This window comes from Ornithodoros turicata, chromosome 7, assembly GCF_037126465.1.
Source record: "Ornithodoros turicata isolate Travis chromosome 7, ASM3712646v1, whole genome shotgun sequence".
NCBI lineage: Eukaryota > Metazoa > Arthropoda > Arachnida > Ixodida > Argasidae > Ornithodoros > Ornithodoros turicata.
This window is the reverse complement of record NC_088207.1, coordinates 2,636,582-2,644,116: the sequence shown is the minus strand read 5'-3', so window position 1 is coordinate 2,644,116 and position 7,535 is coordinate 2,636,582. Positions and strand designations below refer to the sequence as shown.

At 43.4% G+C, this 7,535-nt stretch overlaps 1 long non-coding RNA gene across 1 annotated transcript; it reads left to right on the top strand.

Moving 5' to 3' along the window:
• Nucleotides 1-221: 221 nt before the first annotated feature.
• On the top strand, nt 222-7,009 carry LOC135399453 (uncharacterized). Its single transcript, XR_010424273.1, has 4 exons — nt 222-255; nt 2,244-2,285; nt 2,453-2,488; nt 6,957-7,009. It is a non-coding gene; the product is annotated as an uncharacterized LOC135399453 (long non-coding RNA).
• The last annotated feature ends 526 nt before the right edge of the window (nt 7,010-7,535 follow it).

Below are 7,535 nucleotides of genomic sequence, written 5' to 3'. Positions count from 1 at the left end.
CTCAGTTCTGGCACGATGTTGAACTAAGCTTGCGATGTGGTATAGCTGGTAGAGGTTCGCGCGGATCCTGGTTTATAGGTCGTTCATTTCAATGGTGCTGATTTCCGTAGTGGTTGGTATGCTACGGCTTTCTCCAGGCAAATGTTAGCATAGAAGGTGCAGGTATTTTGCGCGCAAACATGAAGCATCATTACGTTAATGAAGTTCCTGTCTAATCTGTAGGTGGGCGCTATCCTTTATCACTACGGGTTCGTGGTGAGTATTCGTGATTGATGCTTCTACTGACAGTATGAACAGAACGACAACACAAACACAAGACTCAAACCAACAACTTTCATTTCGAAATGTTTGCAAAAGTGGTATCCTCCGCTCTCTTACATTTCCCGGAGGCAGTGTTTCCTTTCGGAAAGGGAGACAGTTTATTTCCTCGACTGTGGCGCCATCTTTCGGTCGACAACATATTTAGGGTGGTAACTGAGCCAATTTACCACCCAAGGTACACCAGTCTCTTACATGACACAGCGATAATTTTCGGAAGAGCCGGTATCGTCGTATTTGAGGTGTAATTTAAGTAGAAACTACAGTGATAAACACGGTTGTAGTTTAAAGCGAAATGTTGTCACTTGTTGCGGCATATTTTCCGTTACTACGAAGAGGAAATCTCCGAACCCTCACTTGCAAAGTCCCTTGTCAGACGAATAGGACCTCAGTATTTGGGATGTCGCAGCCTATTAATAGAATCTGTATTCAGCCAATTGTGTGTGTTCCTTAATTCATGACATGTCTGCTCGACCTTGTGTACGAAGTTTGCAATTTTTTAGGCGCGGTTAATTTTTGTTTGCGTATTTGCGCTCGTGATCGGCCGGTGAAGAAGATTTCTCGATTTTTCTGTTTATCATCGGTAACAACTGGTAAGTCGAAGTTTTACGGCGAAATTACGCTATATAGATGGAAGTCGTACGAGGAAGTCGTACTGTCCACAACTTAAATGTCATATGCCTTCAGACGATCCATTTGTATATTTCAAATGTATAAATTTGACACAGGTCCATAAAGTTAGGACCCACGTCCAGAGTTGAACCGTACAACTCTGGTAAAGCGATTAAAGTTGACACATTTGTGGGCTAACGTTTCAGACAAGCCATTACCCCGCTAAATGGTATAAAAAGACAACCATTTTTGAAAGTGTGATTACACCAACCACGGTTGTACACTCTTCGACAGTGATTTATCCAGACCCCCCTCCGCCCCCTAACTGCCCCCTCTCCAAAAATCAGCAGGAGACCCCCTAAAATTTTGTGAAAATGCGCAATATTTCGTCAAATGCGTCAATTTCGTCAATGCGCAATATTTCGTCGCATTATTCGCAATATTTGCGCAATATTTCGTCAATTTCGTCATGAAGGACCATCCCTTGCGGATCCCAACGCCCCCACCCCCCAAGGACGAAATTCTGGGTAAGCCACTGCCATTCCATCCCGTCAAAAACCAATCGTGGAAAATGTACTACGGAAAATGTATCACCTCAAATATACGGTTACAAATCCGCGCTAAAACACAATCGCTCAAAAATCCCCTTTGAAAAATACAGGTTAATAAATATACTGTCAAAAATATACCTCTAAAAATGTGTTTTTCAAAATGCCTCATCGGGGATTGGCGCCTCCGCCATGCGGGGTAAATGGTAGCCAGATTCAAAACCCGCTAGTGGTTCCCAAGCATTAGAATATATATTACAATACTGATAATATATATATATATATATTGACATTAATGAATATATTTTAAAGTGTTCTGAAAGTCACCCCTGTTAAACCCTCTGTCCTCAATTCAGACGTTACTGCTTGGTCTTGAGTGTGTTGTGTTGTCCAAGTTCTGTTTCTAGAGTATTTCTGAATCTGTTACCTGCAGTCATAACCTTCTAAACTGATCATGCGGCAATGAAACGCCTCACCCAGAGGTTTAGACATCCATTGCAAATAACACACGTATAGTTGTATACTTTGTCGAAAAGAACTATAGCTGTTGTACTTTGAGACGTTAATTTCATTTTTGCAAAGTGCCTCTAACATACTGGAAGTTATTTGCTGTGCTTTCTATGAGGCTTACCAAGTCGCTTTGAATCATCTCGCTTGACGATTATAATGAGAGTGCGGAACATCTCGGCGGGAGCTAATGACGAAGTGAGCCGCCAACGTATGATCTGATAATTAATATTGCGCATTGTGTTTTTACGTTCCTAGGTCGACCAGAATCTTCGTGACAGCATCTTTGGGATCGGAGAGGTAATGTCGACAACAACGCAAACATTTGAATGTCATTCACCAAGTAGTTGTTGCTTTTCCTGGGTTGAAAAAACTCCCTGCTAGTTGGTTTCCACTGCTTCTGAACATAGTTGTGACAATGGTCGAGTCAGTTCTCAACTTATGAGAGCCTATTTCTGCCTTTTCAGCGACTCGGTGTCTTAGCCGCTGGACCCGAAAAGAAGGTAAGCCCCGATATCAGCAACGGATAGCATTATGCAAAAACAGTTTGCGGATATAAAGGAAATTATAAGTATCTGTGCTTGAGGTAACAAGTCCAACTAAGTTTAAATCCATCTTGCTTACCTCAACAGTTATAAATGGTTTAAAGACCAACGTAATTTCAACGTGGATGAGGGGTGAGGTCGACATGGCAAAGGGACCCTTTTCATTGAACTACTTTCTAAGCTGTAATAGACAGCATACATGAAGTCTTGTACTGTCTGTCAAAAAAAGTAAAACGGAGGCATATGTGTAAGGCTGAATAAGACGTTACTTGCCATTAGATGAGGTACTTGGAGTCGTTATTTTAAAAAATATGTCTGACTTCGAACAAGACAATTAAAAATACGCTAAATGTAAGCACGTAGTAAAAATTGCAACACTTGTGACACAAGTATTCGACACGTATGTGGACACAACACATCAAGAATGGAAAGCATCGCAATCACGCATCATGGAAGCAAACTGTACACTATTTATTTATTTACTTATGACACCCTCAGGGCTTATTAGCATTAGAGAGGGGAGGGGCGTAACAGTAAGTTCAAATATAAGTGGATCGATACAGAAGATACAAAACAAACAACGAACAATTACACAAAAACAATCGCTATGTGGCGCTCAGATGATCACAAAGAACTTTCTTAAATAAGGAAGGGTCAGTAATGGATGAAATAGAGCCTGGAAGGTGGTTTCACTCGAAAGAAGTTGTGGGCAGAAATGACCGAGAGCATGTATTAGTAGTGCGAAAAGGAATGCCAACCTTCTGTTCATGGTCCAGCGGTGAAGAGATATGTGACGGACGAGAAATAAAGAATGTCCGAAGATATCGCTATGATAAAATATTTTGTGAAATAGACAAAGACGAGTAACACTGTGTCGAAGTGAGAGATGAGATAGGTTAAGACTAGCTTTCATGGAGGTAACACTGGCTGTCTTGGAAACGGCTAATCATTATTCCTTAAAGTGCTACTCCAGACTCGAAAAACAGCGTTTATTTTATTTAGTCCATAAAAAGAAGGTGCCTAAAGGATTCTATACGCGAAATTTCAATCCTGTTTGCGAGCGCTGTGCATTTTGTGCCAATTTTTGAAGATCTGCCCAGCCTCCACAAGCTTCGATGACGCAAGGAGCGGGTGACGTAATCATAAGCCCACAAATTGCAATGATGTCTTATTCTGGAGAGGGCACTCGTCTCCTAGCAACGACGCCGGCGTCCGGCAGGGTCAGGTGATGGAGAAGTCACATGACGCTGATCGAAAGAGGGGAAAATGGGAGAGATGGCTTCCCATTGTTGTGTTTTCTCCAAGGTCAGACGGTCCGTTGGGTACGTCACGTGGGGCTCCACGAACAGAGTGCAGAACGTGATCCCCCCAGGAAGACGCGAAGGGCAACAACGTTGCCAGATGAGAGCCGGGTGCTCCGTTGGAGCATAACATGACGTTGCAGTTCTCAAAAATAAAAATTATTTTTTTTCTAGCTTTCGCATTACGCAGAGCCAAAATATTTTGCAGGAATGTAAAGTGAGACAAGAAGGTTTCAGTAACATAACTTTGGTGGGATTCTGAAGGCACGAGATTTAGTCCGTAGTGGTACTTTAATCGTCCACTTATGAAACGTATGTGCTTGAACTCCGATCACCTGATCGCCGTCTTTCCCTCGCGTGTGTGTTCCAATGCACTCCAATTGGTCTGAGGCAGATAATAACAATTGAAAATAAATTGACACGTAAGGCGAGACCCCGAACACTTATATGGCTACATGCTATATGTGCCGCGGGGCAAGATTGTGGGTAATTTTGACCGCCTGTGGTTCTTTAAGGTGCCCCGGAAATCAAGCACAGATATCTGAGACAGATAAATCATCGTTGCCGGTGCCAGCCGGAGACGTCCACCTTCGGTCATACGACAATCATGAATTTATACCAGTGCCGGATGACGAGTAACCCCTGGACATCAGCGACGAAGTATAAAAACAGAATAAAACGAACACCGAAGGAGCGCAGCGACAGTGCACTGTGTACAGTGTTCTGTACAGTGTTCTCGACAGCGACAGTGTACTGTACTGTGATACTGTGAGCAAAATGTGAGACAGTTCAATGATGCGTCCCTTATCTAAACTTCGATCCCAAAATGGGAAAAATGTATGTTTCACGGAACATTGTAGACTGGGGGAATACGAGTGCCTAAAACGCACGTACGCCACGCTGTCCATACGCAGCGGAAACGAATCAATCAACTACACAGAAGCGTGTGTCTTTGAGCCAAGTGTCGGTCTGCAGCATTCAAAGGGACCGCAACGGTCTCACTAATGTGCACCATTGCATTCATTATATTATGCTCATTACGCTATACTTATTCATATTAACCAGTTGTCCTATCTAGTGCTTTTTGTATCCGTCTAGTGCGCTGCCTCTAGATATCCATATTATCATATTATGCGTGCATTGCGATACATGCCAGCCATCTTCCATTAAAGCCATAACGAGTGTAAAACATTATTGTTCTACATGTTGCTGAGATACAAGCTCTAGAAGGACTTCGCCGTCAAGCCTAGATTTCAGGAGAGATAGAGGGCCTCGGTCCATCGCTATTGGCTCTCTAAACACTTTTCCCGCCTTCCTACCATAGAATACCTCCCGTGACGTCACGTTTATATGACTTTCTGTATTAGGAGTATAGACTTTCTGCGCGTTTATTGCCCCCTTTCAAGAAAAATTTGAATACAAGATGACGTCATAAGAATAACACTCATTTACATTTATCCTACACAAGTTGCGCAGAAGTGTGGGAACTTCTTCAGCATACGTCCTAACTCTTCAAAGTGTCACTCTGGATTCAGAAAACAGCGTTTATGTTATTCAGTCGATGAAAAGAAGATGCCTCAAGCATTTCATACGCAAAAGTTCAAGGCTGTTCACGAAAACTGTGCATTTCTGTCAATGTTTGAAGACCTGCTGAGCCTCCACAAGTTTCGATGACGCGACGACCGAATGAGGTCATCATAAGCGCACAAATTGCAATGATGTAAAGTTCTGGAGAGGACACTCGTCTCCTAGCAACGACGCTGCTGTCTGGGTAGGGTCACGTGGTGGAGAAGTCACGTGCCACTGATGGAAAGAGGGAAAAATGGGAGAGATGTCTTCTCTCCTTCCTTTGTGTTTCCTCCAAGGGCGGAACGGTCAGATCATATGTCACGTGGGGCTCCGCTCACGCAGTGCAAAAAGTTAGCCCCCCCCCCGGAAGCCGCGAAGGGCAACAACGTTGCCAGATGAGAGCCGGGGCCGACGCCGGGACGTGATGTCACAGTTCTCAGAAATAAAAATTAATTTTCTCTAGTTTTCACGTCATATAGAGCCAAAATATTTTGCGGGAATGTAAAGTGCCACAAGAAGATTTCAGTAACATAAATTTTGTAGGATTCTGATAACACGATATTTAGTCCGTAGTGCCACCTTAAACCAGAGTTCGAGGTAACTCGTTACTGTAACTAAGTTCCTTCCTTTGGTAACTTGTACCTTAACTCGGTACTTTTGCGCCATGGTAACTTTCAGAGGAACTGGTTCCTTTTTCACGTAACTTTGCCAAAGTAACTTAAGTGCCAAGTTACTTTTAACTCGCTTTTCACTCACGTCCAAATATTTTCTTGTTTTCTCCCCGGTTCCTTCATGGCCATATATTTTGCCATAAAACGTGATATTCAATCAATGACAGTATTTTATTCAGGAAGTAAGAACCGCTGCCATTGAAATTAAGCTGAACCATTGTGCGCCCACAGGGAGTAAGATGCAAAGCGTTCGAATAGACCTTAACCAGAGAAACGTTATCATGACATTGGTAGACAGACTGAAACCGAAACAAATCGGAGGGAGCGGGCTGGGTTCCACGAACGGGCACTTGTTCCCTGCCTCCCACTGAAAGAAAAGCAGGACCGAGGGTCACGTCTCTTTAGGGACCATATTGTAATCCCCTCAAGACGGTGGCTTTCGGGCGCGACTTTGTTCACCTCTAGCTTCGAGTGTAGTTCAATTCTACCCAATTTGTGGCGCTGTCGAACACTATGACGTCATTTGTTTACAAACAGAGAGAGGTCTATTGTTGGGCACAAACGAAAACGATATAAGCGTGTTGCACTCCTCCGCAGGCAGCTCAATGTCTAACTCAACTGCTCACGCGCTGCACCTGCGTAATGCTATTTTGTATCCCAAGTAACTTGGAAGTAACTCCTTCTTTTTTTAAAGTAACTCAGTATCTGCGAGCTACATTTCAGGCTGAAGAACTTCGTTATGAACTTAGTTAGATTTTGCACACGGAAACCTAACTTGTAACGAGTTCTTTTTGACCCGTAACTTCTCAATCTATGCTTTAAACCGTTTTCTAAAGCTACACTACACTATTTATTTTGTAGCAATTTTGTCTTGTGTTTTTGCAGTAACCAACCGGAATGCAAGGGACGCTGTCATTTGGAGTGATGACGTTTCATTGCTGCTGCGAAATAAAGGTGTTTTGCAAATTGACACTGGTCCATTCATTTTGTAGCATTTTGCAATAACATTTACGAGCCGCCCGATTGGTCACGTTCAACAGAACTCTCGATTGCAGCATCTTCGTGCGTAGTTATGCTCTCCTTCGTCATTGTGAATTGAGGGAGACTGGAACAAGGCGCTGCAGCGTAAAAAATATCCCTTGAGAAATACGGCCATCGCCAGCCATCATCACTCGTCTAGAAAGTTACAAAGCCAGAAAAAAAATGCAGTACGGTAGGCTGTGCTGTTATAGCGCATATGATACGCAGTCCGCTGAAGGTATATTCGGACAAATTATTTAGCAGTTGAAAACTACACTCCGCAGCGTTTTATAGTGTTAGGCCGAGAGTGAAGGAGACCGAAGGGGTAAGGCGGGGCTAGGCTGTTTACTGGCGAACAGCTGGAAAAAAGAATGAGAATGACTGGGTGGCTGGTGCAGAAGAGCGTGGGCGCGGGCAACACGGGCCTGGTGAAATCTTCATCGT